We start from the raw sequence: 16,669 nt of genomic DNA, 5'->3' as shown, positions 1-16,669 counted from the left end.
TAGGAAACCAGATATTTCTCATTTGAAGATTTTTGGTTGCATTGCCTATGTCCATGTGCCAGATGAGTTGAGGTCCAAGTTGGATCCAAAAGCTGAGAAGTGCATCTTTATTGGTTATTCTCTGCAGCAGAAAGGGTATAGATGCTATAACCCTTCTACACGTAAGTTCACAGTGAGCAGAGATGTTGTTTTTGATGAGATGAGTAGCTGGTATAAACCAATAAATGTGATGATTGATGTAGATGCACAAAATGGTATTGCTGCACAGAATTCACAGCAGCAATCACAAAATATCAGTGGACCTGCAGTGTCCTCTAGCAGTGGTTCACATACTTCACCATGGACAGGCAGATTGAGATCAGGAGAATCCCCTCAAAGCAATGCAGATAGTGGTACGCAGGTATCACGAAAAGGAAAAGAGAAGGTAGATCAGCCCATGTTTGATGTGAATGCAGGTCACTCTTATGTGGATGGTGAATCCAGTGGCTCAGAACAGAGCATTGATGATGAGTTGGGTATTCCTTCTGTTGTTACACCTGGAGTAAGGAAGACCAGGGATGTTTTGAGAGCACCTAGAAGTGAGCCTATTTTGCGCAGGTCTACCAGGGTTAGGTATCCTGTGGATAGGCTGAAATATGATGGATTTACAGCCATTCACTATGCCTATATGGTCAAAGTGATACAGGAACCAGAACCCACTTCTTTTGAGCAAGCCATGGGAAATGAAAAATGGGAGAAAGCCATGGATGAAGAAATGGATGCCTTGGATGCTAATGCTACATGGGAATTGGTGCCTTTGCCTAAAGGCAAGAATGCAATTGGCTGTAAGTGGGTTTATAAGATCAAGCACAATGCAGATGGTTCTGTGAATAGATACAAGGCAAGATTAGTTGTCAAGGGGTATGCACAGACATATGGCATTGATTATGAAGAAACTTTCAGCCCGGTTGCAAGGATGGCAACCGTAAGAGCAGCCATTGCTATGGCTGCATCAAAGGGATGGTCTTTACATCAGATGGATGTAAAGAATGCCTTCTTGCATGGTGATTTGCAAGAAGAGGTCTTTATGGAGCAGCCAGCAGGTTATGTTCATGTTACTCATCCTGAGTTTGTTTGCAGGTTGAAGAAAGCCTTGTATGGCTTGAAGCAAGCACCTAGAGCATGGTCTGACAAGATAGGACAGTATCTTGTCACTATTGGCTTTCAGATTTCCAAGGCAGATTTCTCACTCTATGTGAGAAAAACAGAGAAAGGGATTATGCTGCTGGTCATTTATGTTGATGATTTGATCATCACAGGTGATAGTGATGAAGATATCCTTCATGTGAAAATGCTATTGAGGCAGAAGTTTGAGATGAAGGATTTGGGAGAGCTGCGTTATTTCCTGGGCATTGAGGTGATTAGATCACCAAGTGGGATACAGCTCTTGCAGAGGCAGTATGGATTGGACATGCTGTCCAAATATGGGATGACAGGCTGTAAGCCTATTTCAGTTCCTTTGGAGCAGAATGTGAAGCTGAGCGCAGATGCAGGTGAGCTTCTGGAATACCCTACTATGTACAGACGCATAGTAGGAAGTTTGATTTACATGACTATTACCAGGCCAGATTTGAGCTATGCTGTTGGGTTGGTAAGTCAGTTTATGCAGGCTCCAAGGAAACCGCATTTGGATGCGGCTAGACGCATACTCAGGTATGTGAAGTCCACATTGCAGTATGGACTATTTTATGAGGCTGGGGTTCAGATACAGTTGCATGGATACACTGATGCTGATTGGGCTGGTAGCATTTCTGATAGATGATCTACCAGTGGATATGTGTTCTCTTTTGGGAGTGCTGCAGTCACTTGGAGCAGCAAGAAACAACCTACAGTTGCCTTGTCGAGCACAGAGGCTGAGTCCAGGGGTGCAGCAATGGCTGCATGTGAGGTAGCTTGGTTGCATAAGCTACTCTATGATATGCATCAGTCTACAGATGGGCCAGTTGTCATTTATTGGGCATGAGTAGTATACATTTGGCAAAGACCCCAGTCTTTCATGCCAGAACAAAGCACATTGAGGTGCATTATCACTATGTGCGGGAGAAGGTTTTACTAGGTCTCATTGATCTAGTTTATATCAGCACAGAGGATCAGGTAGCTGACATCTTCACGAAAGCATTGGGCACAGAGAATCTGTGCAAGTTTAGAGACCTGCTTGGTGTGCAGGATTTGGGATTGAGCTCGAGGGGGAGTGTTGAGATATCGAGCTCCACTCGAGATATGCCAGGGTGACCGTTGGGTACTTATGTCACCGACTTGTTAGCTGGAGATGCGGTTGGTACACCACCCATGAATAATAGCTGGATGACAGCTATCCATATCTACACTAGTTCGTGGCTCAGTTAGTATGCCACCTTAGTTAGTTGAGTTTGGTTTGAGACCCACATATAGGGTTCTTCTATTTCTTTGTACTAGAGTTCTTTTGGCTTACACAACTAAGAAGAGGAAAACTGTTTTCAGCCTCCACCTTTGTGTGTACTCCCCCATTTGTGATTGTGAGAAAGCCGCAAGTGAGACTCCTTCCCTCTCTCCCACAATCTTCACATGCTGCACAAAATGGGCATCATGCGATCGATCATCACTAATGTAGAAGTGATACTCTCGCACAATGACGCATGAGTCCATGGTGCTATCAATGCCATCCACATGAGCCTGTGCATGACGATAGCTAATGTGCACAAATATAGCAACCTACAATATGGCATTGAAAAAAAAAATGACTATTGAAATAATTCAATATAATGAGGCGAGGAAAAAATCAATACTCAATCACACGTCACCTGTTCGGAGAAATAATACTCCAATTGGATCTCATGCTATGGTGCAAAGGTGTAATTCTCCGCAAAGTCCACCACTGAGACAACCACCCCTGTAGGAAATGTCCTCAAACATGCACGGAACTGACGATCCTCCCATTTCGTAGTGTGCGAGTGGCGTATGTAGCGGTACAGCTTCCCTCGAAAACTGTCAATGAATACAACACGTGGTGTCTCCTTCCCCACAAGCTGCAACCTCCTCGATTGTGCACCACCATCTAATGTCAAGGTACTGTACTCATACTGCTGCCAACGAACCATCTGCACATCACAAGTATCTAGTGCAACTCGTGGCACTCTAGCAAAGTCACCACACAAAGTACACCTGCCTTCCACACAATCAAGGGAGTGGAATAAAGCATCACCATCTCGTGTACACAATATGGAATGAATGAAGTCGCGAGGGCTAGTAGGAACCACTCCCCTATGACCATCAAGGGAATGGAATACGTCATACATCAATCCAAAATCCACATGGTAGCGACAATAGCATGTGTCATGCTCCTGAGAGCATCGCACAAACCATGGCCTGCATCGCTCAAATGAACTCTGCCCAATCCTGAACTCCGGGTGCGCCTCTACAAACCGAGTGTACAACTCAGTCTGGGTACACTCCAAAAAACATGCACCATGCTCAATGTACACACCGCATGACACCCTCTTCCGCAATGCCTTCTTGAACACCGAGGATGCTCTACAATGCTCCTCCCAAAACTATTGTATGAAGGACCTAGTGGAATCATCCAACAATCTATCACTGCGAGGTGCACGACCACTTGAAGCCCAAAGAGCATCAGTCTCACTATCCTCTAGACTCTGCCTCCTAATCATGCCTGCTCGCAATGTGCGCAGTGCAATCTGAAGAAGACGTGAAGCGGTACGCACATGGCCTATCATATGAGGTCTACTAATGGCAGCCACAATAGCACGACGTGCTGCCAAGGCATCACTAGAGTTCCTATGCTTAATAGAAGCATAGGAACGTCGAACACTGCTAAGGACCTCACTAGATACAACCCTATCTCTATGTGCACCAAGACCAACAAGCCTCCTACACTCTACCAAGTCAAGGTGATCAATCAGGGACGTGAGAAGAGAAGATTGTGAAGTTGGCGTGAGGTCACAAAAAAAAGACTGCACAATCTTGCTAGTACGACGACGGATAGTGGACTTCGGCTAGTCATGTCGTGAAGCACACTGCTGCTGCAAGGTGGGGCAAGGGGATCAATGGGAGATGGTAGGGTGGACGGGGGAAGGGAGGCACCAAGGGGAATGGGGGGAGGGGGAGGGGGAGGGGGGAGGGTGGAGGGGAAAGAGGTAGAGGTGGAGGCCAAAATGTAGGTGGCTAGGGGAAGGGCGGAGGCTAGAGGTAGGGGAGCATATGAGGATGGGGGGACATTAGAGGTGGGGGTGGGGGTGGGGCTGGAGGTGGAGGTGGAGGTGGGATGTAGAGGTAGAGGTGGAGGTGGATCGGTGGTGGCAGCGCGAGCTCTAGCTCTAGAGGCTCTCTTGCGCTCATGAGCCTTCCGCTTGCGCTCCTCGTCAATGAGATTTGGGGGGGGGGTTCCTAGATCTTTCACGTCTACTAGCTCTATGGCTTTGAGAACCCATTCTCAATGAAAGTAGGATGGAAGGTGTGACAAAGTGATGAGGAGGCAAGAATGGCTAAGAATGGGTGAAATGAACCAAAATGTGGTGTCTTATAGAGAGCCTCAACTCATCCACTGGATTTCTCTTAGATTGCTTTTCATTATTATTGGTGGAGAAGGTGCTAAGATTGAAACTAATTGGCTGGAATCCAACGTTAATTTCGAATATTTGCATTGTTTGATTTTATTCCAGTTTTGTACCTACAAATACCTTGATTGAGGTATGCTATGCCCGGGTCATATACCTCGATCGAGGTATTCAATGCCTCACGCAGGTATAAACCTCGATCGAGGTACCCCTCGGTCATAGCACATACCCCTCGGTCATATACCTCAATCGAGGTATTCTATGCCTCATGTAGGTCATATACCTCGATCGAGGTATTCTATGCCTCGCACATCGTGATGTGTATACATGTGGCTGATGTGGCACCATGCATGGTCATGATGTGGCAAGATAGTCTCTTCCATGATGTGGAAAGGTGATGTGGCATGATGAGTTGGCATTCATGAGGTGGTAGATTGACATGGCAAATTGAGGTGGAGGGATTGGTGATGTGGCAAGGTTGACGAGGTATGCCAAGGTGGAAAGGTGTGATGACATGGCTCATGATGTGGAATGATGAGGTGGCACATGTGGCAGCACATGTGGCAATGTAAGGTGACATGGCAAGGAGTGATGTCACATCTCCTTGATGACATGGCACCACGTGGTCTAACAACGTGGCATGGTTGCAAGGCAAAAATAGATGACTCAGCCTTCCGCATGGGCAGCATGCACACTCCAAAGGCTTGCCACTAGGGTCGGTGATACTCCTAGCCTACCTCACCAAGCCTAATACCAAGCCTACCTTGTCTTGGTATAGGCTTGGGTGGCCCTTTTTCCCCCACAAAAGGGAGATTTCACTCTTGGAGGCCATATCGTATGTTTCTCTTACTCAAATAATTTTTTCCTCTTATTCATCATGGGGAGGACTAAAAATATTGACATTTTTGAAATGTTTGGTCATGTTTGAGAATTACTAGATTTATTTTTAATATTCATTATTGATCCTCTAAGGAGTAAAAGTAAAAATTAAACTTCAATCTTCCTAAATCTAACCGTTGGATTTGGGATTTGATGATTTAACCACACACCTTTATGTGCCTACTAACCTTCTACTGAATTGGATTTGCTTAATTATTCAAAATACTAAAAAAATGTGGTGTGCTACTAAAATGCATGTATTTTATGACTTTATTTATTATAAATAATTATTTATAATTAGATAATTCATTTAAAAAATTACCAATAAATCAAGTTAAGCTCTACATAATGCAAAGAGACCACTTACAAAGTTTCAATAACATTTAATCTAAAATGAGTGAGAAATTTAGAATTTAATATGACACTCTCTGTTCATGACAAACGTGTGACCACCTTGGAACCATGCCATGTGACACAAAGAAATTTTTGTGTGTGCATCGAATTCTCGATCAGACTATACGATTGTGTGCAAATAGCAAGTGTGATGTTGTGTCAGAAGACTTCAAAGACTAGATCCATGGGGAAGTAGGTGAGATTTGCATTTTTGTGTGCTAAAAAGCTTGTTTTTCCACCTCCTAAGGATTGGGGAGTGAACAAAAAGTGGACACCCTTAGCTTGCTACTTCCCATAAAAATACTCACTTTTAAATATTTGATATCTTTGATGCAAGGAAAATAACATGATTGTATTTGTGTTTGAATAATTAGGTTGTCTATCAACCAATGGTGGATAATAATAGGTGGTGTCATGTCAAATCTATTATGCCACATTCCAAAGTGATGTATAGTACATTTACTAATATGGAGCGTATGGAAGATGATCATGGCCATGGAGGTGATAATGACCATGATACGAGAGAGGAGGATGATCATGAGATAGGAGATACAGATATTGAGGCCATTACCCGTGAGGATGAGCCTACCATTGGTGATGCTGATTTCGATGAGCACATGAGTAGCATAAGTAGTAGTGGGCTGAATGTATTTGTAGATCTTAACATTGGTTTGGATTTTGAAGTAGATAGTTTGGCAAGTGTTGATCTCATTGAGGATGAGATCGACTGTAGCCCATCATTGATATTGGCAAAACTATTTTACATATTGTCTCATTCTCCTCACCTCACTTAATTTTTGTATATGTGGGATTACCAAAAAGCATTGATATTTTTATTAAAGTCATGTACTTTGGTAATCATGGGCAATGTTTAGAAAGCAGTGATGCACATTTATCAGCCTGCACCAAAATATCACTTTTTGTATTCTCTGTTCTGCATTTATAAAGGCGTCTAAATCCGTGTCTAATTCACAGTGCAGGCATGCAAATAGACGCACTTATAGATGTGCCCTTATTTTTATTATTCTAGCTGTGCCTATAGACGCGCCCGCTATTTTGTGCATCTATTAAGCGCATCTATAGTTGCTTTGTCTTGTTGTGTAACACTACCTTAATGTCCACATCAATGGAAATGCTTCAGGATGAATTGACACTTTGGAATTATTGTGGAATGACTAGACACTCAAAATTAGAATACATTAAAAGAAATTGTTGAGTCACATGGACAAAGTTCCACATGAACTAGAAATTATGACAATCATTGAACAAAATACTCAATTCTCTTAATTATTTAAGAATCCAAATTTCAACGAGCATGTGTTCATTATAGATGGTTCATTGCTAAATTGACACAACTAGATTTGTGCTCATTTTATATACATCTCGAGTTACACAATTCAAGATAAATAATGATGTTCTATATCTACCAAACCCACTTCGGATCTTTTATCATTAAATAGATGGTTGAGAATGACCTTTATAACACATTCAAAAAACACTAAGAGCTCTTTTATCAAGGATTCCAATAATCAAGACAAATGAATTCCCTAAGGACAATCAAAATATTTTTGCAATAATCAAAAGAGATGACTTTGCCTAAGAGATCTCAGAATTGGGAGAGTGTTCAAACTTACAACGAGCTTACAACTCGTATGCCTCCTTAGTAAACATAAAGCAACTCACATAGTTATAATTTTATGAAGATTCTTTGACATAAGAGATTTTGGGCACCTTAACTACAAAATTCTTGCTTTTATAAAATGACAATTCCCAAGTGATGATACATGGAGTCATGCTTTGTCACAAATAGATGTGATTCTCATTCCCTTTGTCAAATGTCCACCAAAGGCTTTTAACAATTTAGGTGCTCTCTCCCCTTTTGTGTCATTACCCACTCTTGGCTCTTTTTCATCTCTTTCCCTAAGTGTCTAAAATGCTTTGGAATGACATCTTCATAGGGGAGAAACATCAACCAACAATGCTTCTACCATGGAAGTTCTCTTGTGCATAATAGAGGCGTGTTAGAGCATTGTCCCGATTGCTAGGAGCACTATCCCATACCCATTGGCAACATTTGAAGGCTTGCTAGCACAGTGTTATACAATGGCCAAGCCTGCCTTGACAAGCATGCTATATTGGCTAAAGCACCCTGCAAAATCCGTGCCAAGCCTCATAAGTTCTAATTTGATTTCATGGAAGCTTTCATGGGGACGTGTTACTATTCGGGAGCTCCATGCCAAACGGAGAGCGTTGGAGGGAGCATGGGGAGGTGCTCTTAGAAGCATCGTGGGAAAGGGCCAAAGGTTGATGAGAATGGAAAGGGTCGACTTTGAAGCCTCTCTCGACGTCGACGCGAGAGGCACGCAGGTCGAGGGAATGCAAGCGACAAAACGAGCAGGCCTTCGTTTGTCTGTTCAGCCTCCAATTCGGAGTTCCGTCTCTATACACGCACATCTGCACGTGCCCACCCCCTTTCCTTGCTTCACTGGATTCCCTTCACTTCCTCCATGCACCCTTGATACCTATTTGCACTTGCCAAGTTGCCAATCTCTATAATAAGTCTTGTTGTTGCCTTTCCCACCCACGTGAATGATGCTCACCATCGTATTCTCATTCTGCTGTTGCTTTCTCTCACAACTCCCCACACACACGCTTCTCCTTCCCTCAGCAGCTTCTCTGAAGTTCGTCTTCCTCCGCTTGACGCAATGTGTGTATCACAAACGTTCGTGGGATAACTCTCAAATCAAATAAGGGTTCATACTTTTTATGACTCGAGATAACAACTAATAAATAATTTGTTTTGCTGAAGGACAGAATCAACGTATTATTTAAAAGACGTTCAGGGGAGAGCCCCATAAAGCAAAAACTACGTTGTGCAGACCAGTAAGCGAGCTATGTTTACTTGAGCCCCGCCACAATTTCAGATTCGCATTTCCATGAGAGAGTTTTCTTCTGGAATCCAAACACATGTTAAATCTGAGTTCAACGCAGCTGTTACAGTATCTTATGACACTTGCACAATGCCCTTGTGCTGCCTGCCAATTTCCAAACATACGTGTTGTAGCTGTTTTCTGTTTACTATTTTGTGAAAGAAAGGTTAGCACAGCCTGATCACAAGCTGCACCATGAAGACTGTTACTAAGCCTGATCATGTGCATTGTGGACGGGAACACTTGTATAAAGAGCCGAGCTTGTCGGCTATTTCTTGTTTTGTGCAGGAGAGAGTGTTTAATCCCATTACTGTTTCAGATCATCGTTTGTTGAGCTCACCGATCCTGATCGTATCTCGGGAGTGGGACTGCCACGTTCCAGCTAACGCAGCTTTTCTGAGTTTGTAATACCAGTGCAGTAAGCCGCCGTCACCGAGTACGAGCTGAACACGACTAACGCTTGGCAGCCGCGCACAACAAAGGAGTATGTTGGGGTTTGTGTGCGTGCATGCTCCTGTACAGTGCCCAGCAGCTCACGATAGTTTGGCCGCATTCGCCGCGCATATGTCACATATTTAACGTGTTGCCCCCACGAGCAAACTGCATCGCAGAAGCCTACAAACCTGTTGCTTTCGCGCTGAGTCTAGACAGTCCTTCATCTCAGACAACCACATCGCTCCAGGCGAGCCTAGAGGTCTCGCCAGATGTAGTTTCTGTACAGAAAATGAAATACCGATCCAAGATCCACCTCCAACTGGACTTTACATCTCTTTGTCATGAACTGCTTGGATGATTTCCCATGATTTCTCAGAATATGTCTTCTCGACACAATATTCCATGTGAGAGATCATTCGTCTCCTTGGCCCCAACGCCTATGCTTTGCTTTTGTTGTGAGCTCGCCCTTCCCCCGTTTAAAAACGTATTCATGCCCTTTGGCCGTCTCTTTTGGCTCTATACAATAGCCCACAGATAAGTCAAGACGAGAGAAAATATCCTTCGAGGACACAATTTTACGGCAAGATATGCATGTCTTTCAAATTGCTTTACTTCTTTTCCAATGAGTCTGTAATTCTCTCAACTCGACCGTCAAGTAGGTTTTCTGTTCTATATTACAGCATCTAGCCACATTTTCTGTAGATGCCGGCAGCAAAATTCTTATGCAAGCAAGTTCTACTGCGGGAACAGAAACTTCATTTTCAAGTAGCTCAAGGTTCACAGTTGTGGAGCGAACGATAGCTGCGCAATGTATTCGGTCTCACCGAGCTTCACATACGGTGAGGATTGGCAAACTTGCTGTGAAAAGAATTCATAACTATGCGTGCAAGTCTGGTGGTTAAGTTTCTTTAGTTTAGTAAGCTTGCTATGAGTCTCTAAATTAAGGCCAAAACTTTGTAAGATGATGCCTACTATTTTAACTTGAGAAATCCCTAATTGGAACACTGATTGTTAACGTCGCAGTTCATCATCTAGTTGATGTCAACGGGATGTCTATTTGAGACCTTCAGAAAGTGATGAGTCGTGAAAGGACCTTCAAGCTTCTTCACGGTGCCAAAAAAGGGTTGATTCTTATGCGCTCCAAGAGACGGGATAAAGTGTTTGAACATTTTAGTATGCGACTTGAAATCAAGAGCGCATTGAATCGGCAGGCTCTTGCGTTCTGAGGGCGATATTCACAGTATGTTTCGAAGTCCCTGACTCTTTTAAGTTTTTGAGCTCCTACACAGAGTATTTGCGTGTGTAATTGTTGAGCCCTGATATCATTCTGTCTATTTTAGATTGACGGTAAACTGAAAGCGAGATACTAAAACTCGCGGGATGTGTGTGCCATGTTGCAGTTGTTAAACAAATGTGCATTGTGATCCTTTGAATCAGAAAGCAAGCAACTTTGAAATCACCAAGCGAACTCGAAAATAATGGTCCATCGATCCTATCTGATTCCTTTGTAGCTGACATCAGAATTCCAGAGTCAAGACCTTCTCGTTCCATAGCTTTGACCCGAAGAAGAAGCGAAAATAACCACATCTCCCTGCCAGAATACAAAGGGCCCGACATATGGACGAGGAAGAATCCAAAGGGCCCGAGATATCGGACGCCTGTTACTTCTCTGCACAAAAGTGCTGCGCAAGTACAGTACCGTCCCCTCAAACGTGGCTTATCGTGCAGTCAGGTATGGTGTTTGCTAGAGATCAGATGTGACAATGCAGGGCCCTTCGAATCGAAAGCGAATGCGGATGGTTGATCGAGTGGTGTATGGCGAGCCGACGACAGATGGTTATAGCTTTGCAATAACTAGTATGAGGACAAGGAGCTCGGAGGGTCATGAACAAGTATCGAACGACTGGCCGGAGTGGAGTGCACCGCCACCATTCAGAGGTGAAGATGTACCGAGCTTGCTAGCTGCAGAACCGACAGAATATGCTTCGGAACTTGACGGCAGCGGTCTGCTGGAGGGTCAGGTTCTCAGTATGAACCCGGAGAAGATCAACGAAGAGGAGGCCCGCCTCGCGCATGCAGAGGAGCAAGCTGGGCAACAAGGAAGTGATGCAGGTGGGCAAGAGTCATTCGAGATGGCCAGCTGGATTAATTTTCCGCCGGGTATAATGGGGAGTAGTTCTTCGTGGGAAGAGAATCCGGAGCACGCAAACGCAGTGGAGGCGGTGCATGATCAGCAAGGAGGAGGAGGAGGAGGGGATGATCAGCCGATGGCGGTGGAAGGGTTGGGCAACCTGGGGGGGGGTCACGACGCGAGCTGCATGGAGAGGCTACTGGTGCACTGTGCGAGGGCTCTGGAGAGGAACGACGGGACAATGGCGCAGCAGGCGATGTGGGTGCTGAACAACATAGCGACCGTGGAGGGGGATCCAAATCAGAGGGTGGCGGCGTTCTTTCTGAGGGGGCTGGTGGAGAGGATGGCGGCGATACCAAGGGGGGGAGTATGGGAGGCATCGGAGGAGGAGATGGGCGGCGGCGGAGATATGAACAGGGTGGCGGAGGGGCGACGGAAATACGAGCAGGGTGGCGGAGATGGGCGGCCGATGCAGACGGCGGTGGAGCTCGCCGGATTCATGGACGTAATTCCGTGGCACCGATTCGGGTTCTGCGCCGCCAACGGTGCCATTCTGGAGGCGGCGGCGGGGCGACGGAGATTGCATGTCGTAGATTTCAGCATAACGTATTGCATGCAATGGCCGACTTTGATAGAGGCTCTGTCGCGGCGGCCGGAAGGGCCCCCCGCCGTCCGTTTGACGGTACACGGCGCCCGACCGGCGGTTCCGCCGCTCCTCGCCGCCAGTTTGGCGGAGCTCGGCGCCAAGCTCCGCCAGTTCGCCGCCGCCAAGAACGTTCCGTTCGAGTTTACGGTGGTCACCGCCGAGGCCGAGCACCTCACCGCCGTCATGTTTGCCCGCCACCCCCACGAAACGCTCGTGGTAAACTTCCAGTCCCGCCTCCGTTACGTGCCGGAACCCGCCCGTGACCCCCTCCTCCACCTCCTCGCCAGCCTCTCTCCGTCGCTCATCACCCTCGTCGACGAAGACGCCACCCTTACTTCGCCCAGCCTCGTCGCCCGCCTCCGCTCCGCCTTCGACCTCCTCTGGATCCCCTTCGACGCCCTCGAGACGTTTCTGCCTCGCTCCAGCCCTCAGCGCCGCCTACACGAAGCCCACCTTGGCGCCCGCATCGCCAACATCCTCGCCTGCGAGGGCCGCCGCCACTGCGAGCGCGGCGAGGACCGCACGCGGTCCCTGGCGCGCCTTAGTGCCGCCGGCCTGCGCGCGGTGCCTTTCGGGCCGCGTGTTGTGGCGCAGGTGCAAGCGCTGCTCCGCGACTACGCCGCCGGCTGGGGACTCATCTGCGACCCCGTCGACCACTCGCTCCTCCTCACCTGGAAGGGTCATACCTTCCTCTTCGCTAGCGTCTGCGTCCCTGCCGCCTCGTCGTCGTCGACGGCTTCCTATGTATGACAATTCTTTCGTGCTTCTACAAATTCAATGTTCTTTATATATTTTTTATATTTTGGGACACGTCACAATTTATAACCTGCAACCTTTTCTAAATCAATTTAAAATACAAACTTGCAATTCATCTCACATCAAAACTCTATACTGTAACACCTTTAAACTTTAAGCATAGTTGAGTTTGAAATGGGAAAAATTATGGAACTTAAATAGGATCTTTCAAACAATCCCTTTACAAGCCCTCAAAACCATGTGTTGTTTTAACTTTTGTGTATTTCCATTTTTATTGAGTTCATTTAACACAAAATGACATGAAACCTTTAACTTTTGGTCTTTTGAAATCATTCTTGAAATTTGAAATACCCAAAAACCACCTATTTTGGAGCTTCAAGCAAAATTTGCACAAAATCTAGAGAGTGTGCAAACCTCAGGGTTACACCAAGTTGGATGCCAAAATCCACCTCTTTTTGGAGCTTGAAGCAATTTCGCACACAATCGAGAGAGTGTGCAAACCTCAAGATCACATTAAATTCATCCAACCTCCCAAAAAATGAACAAAAGGACACTTCTACTTGGTCTTCATGTGAACCTTTCCATTAATAAGTCTAACAATTCTTCCGCTAAACCTACTCCTTCTTGATCTTTGCTTGATACATTCGAGAGTCACTAGCATGTGCATTCAAGGCCTATTTTTTAAATCCCTTATTTATGAATGTTATATGATTAAAAGACGCCCTTTTTCTATACAAATAAGCTCATTTTCAAAATGTTTTTTATGATACCTCAAAATGTTTTTTAAGATACCCCTCTTTAAATATATTACTATTAAAAAAAATTAATAATGCCCCTCTATAAATATTTTTGTGCTGACATGATTTTAAAAAGTCCTTTTATTGTACGCACATGATAGTCACATTTTTCTGACCTTATAACACCCCCCCTCCCTTCCTTGAGGCTGGATAGCCTACTTAGCACGATGAGGTTAAAGATCCATCCTCGTCGAGACTATCCATGGACCTCCATGCCATATGAATACAATGCTCCTATCTATCTTCTTATTTTTGCAGTAAGTAGAGTCTTTACTATACAGAAGAAGCTATTTCCATCATTTATTTGCAACTTTTAGGTACTTATATATTTTTTTGAACTAACAAAAAGGCATTCCATTGGAAAAAACAATAGAGCACCAATAACCCAACTTTCCATCTGTATAAACATCGATATTTTCATCCGTGACCATGGCATATATCGATGAAAAGACTAAAATCTATGTTGAAGTGGGACTACTAAAAAGTTTTCAAAAGTGGTTTTGTGTACCTACTATGAAAATATTGCTTTGTACTTTTAATGATTTAAGAGATAAAAATGTTGATAATTTCCATACTAGATCTAGTTAAAATACCTTCATATAATCATGAAGATAAAATTAAAAAATGAAACGTTATTATACAAATTCAATGTAATTAGCAAACAAATGAAAGCTTTGTCCATGATAAATTATTTAAGAAGCACTATTTACTTCAATATTTGCATCCTCAATCAAATCGTGCATTTCAAATAAGTCTTTCTCTAGCTCTACCCCTAAGTCTTCTATAGCATTGAGATATTGGATGTGAATTTTTTACCTTTAGGAGTGGAGGTTTGTATTAGCAAACATCTTTTACATAAGACCCTTTTCCCATCCATTCACCAATCTCCCGACCAAGATCATGCAACTAACTTGTCTTTTAAATTAGCCCTCAATATGGACTAGTACGGCCGTCAGCTACTAACCTTGATGGAAAGCTCAAATAGTGCACTTCTTTCAATCCCACTCATGTAATAGCACTAGAGCATGCTTAAGCCATATTTTCCAAGATCTTGGTGGCATTGAAGCAACAAAAAGCATCACTCCATAATTTTTTTACAAAAGGAGTGTATTTAGGATAGTTCAATCATGATTGAATCCATGCCATTAAATCATACATGCTTTCATGTGATAGCTCTTTTCATTATCCTTTGGATGGGACATGCGAACACGCTTTACAAGAGATCTATGTTTGACTCATCGATCCTTCACATGTAAAGAAAAACTACAATGGATGTCACCATTCAGAAACCCTTTTCGTTTCCAAAGTGAGAAACTCCAAGGTACTACTCAAGTAGGAATTGTATAGGCTTCATATGGCAGATAGTGATTCATTGGGTACTCATATAAATAGAATGCAATCTTTGATGAAATACCTATCGATGCTAGGGGCATGAGTTCAGGATGATAACATTAAGGCCAGTCTTTTAACAAGTCTTCCACCAAGGTATTCTGAAGCTGTCACAATTTAGAGATTCACTCAGATTCACTTGATTTGGCATGATGTCATGTTAAGAGTTCACGCGCTCAACATCATGTGATCACGTGTGCATAGCACCATCATGTGATCATATGTGCATAGCACTAACCTTATAGAGTGCTATAAAGGAAAGGGTTAGATCACCTAACCCTAACCCTAAATGGGTTTGTATATATTCTATTTTTTCAAATAAATCTAGTGTACAATTAATCATTTATGGTGTGCTCTCTAGCTGTGCCCTCTCTCCTCATCTCCACTCTTCTCCTCTCCCCTCTTCGTATTTTGTCATGGTATCAGAGCTCCCTTGCCTTCCGCTGAGGCATTGAGATCCTTGTGAGAGAGATTGTGAGATTGAGAGTTCTCGAATGTTCTTGTGAGAGTTCACTTCCGTAGAGAATTTTTGTTCATTGTAAGAGATTTCCGTCTAAATTTACATTTCATTTCATTGAAACTGAGAGTTGTTCTTGTCTTCCGAAGAGAGAGATTTAGATAGATCTATTGTGTGAGAGAGAGCTTTGAGATTTGTGAGAAAGAAAGATTCAAGAGAGAAAGAGAGGAAGACATCGTGTCTTCCAAAGACTCCCTGCTCTAAGCTTCAACAAGCTCCCTGCAACAAGTCTAACGACTACATTGACCTATCGAGCAACTATGTCTCCTACATACTAGATCTACTATAATAGACCTATACAATAGATCTACTACACTGACACTCTAGCAAGCTCGCAGCTCCAAGGGACACAAAGTAACGACGACAACACATGGCCCCCTATAGCGCTCAGCAGATGACCCAGTAGCTTTAAAGGCTCTTGCAACGTGCCTCCACACCCTGCCAGCTCATCAGCCACATCACCACTACGACATCATCAGGGACACGTCACCATTGCCACGTTATCAGAGACACATCACCTACCACATCATCAGGGACGTGTCATCTACCACATCATCACTGCCATGTCATCTATCACATTATCAGTGCCATGTCATCATTGCCACATCATCTACTGACATCATCATCTATGCCACCTCAGTAGTGCCACCTCAGTTGTCTAGTCAACATTGACCTCTACAGGCACACACAGTGCTCCACAGTCACTTCATGTGACCACTCCTGCCACCTCAGCACAAGGCTCCACTGGCACACCTCTTGCTAGGCACAGTGCCACATCATCATCACTACATGTGACCCACAATGACACATCATCATTGAGCACCATTTGCACTCCTTTTGCCCCTCCACCTAGACTCGGGGGGGTCACTCATCATATGTAACCCTATCACGTGAGTTCAACAGAAGGATATTTTTTATTTGTAAAATTTATAGAAATAAATATACATAAGGGACTATTTTAAATAGTTTTGGGAAAATTTTACAGATTTGTATAGAAAAGGGTTACATTTTATTAATGAAAAATTTACAGATAAGGGATTTTAAAAATAGGCCTTGAATGCACGTGATATAGAGGGTTTATACATAGTGACCCCCCTCGAGCACTTAGATCAAGTCATATCTCTTGATCCAAGAAGAATTTAAAGGTGCTCCAAAAAGGAAAGTCGCTCGTTTTTTTGCTCTACGCACTCATCACATCATGCAC

General features: G+C 44.1%; 1 pseudogene across 1 annotated transcript; it reads left to right on the top strand.

Annotated features, from left to right (window-relative positions):
• Positions 1-9,542: 9,542 nt before the first annotated feature.
• LOC147901233 (scarecrow-like protein 32 pseudogene) lies at positions 9,543-12,760 on the top strand (annotated as a pseudogene). Its single transcript, XR_015541245.1, has 4 exons — positions 9,543-9,633; positions 9,932-10,068; positions 10,253-10,469; positions 10,630-12,760. The product of XR_015541245.1 is annotated as a scarecrow-like protein 32 pseudogene (transcript).
• The last annotated feature ends 3,909 nt before the right edge of the window (positions 12,761-16,669 follow it).

The sequence above is a fragment of the Dipteris shenzhenensis genome, chromosome 6 (genome assembly GCF_047967505.1).
Source record: "Dipteris shenzhenensis isolate YYH24624 ecotype China chromosome 6, Dip_SZ_1.0, whole genome shotgun sequence".
Lineage (NCBI taxonomy): Eukaryota > Viridiplantae > Streptophyta > Polypodiopsida > Gleicheniales > Dipteridaceae > Dipteris > Dipteris shenzhenensis.
The sequence above is the reverse complement of the archived record's forward strand: the minus strand, read 5'-3'. Positions and strand labels throughout refer to the sequence as shown.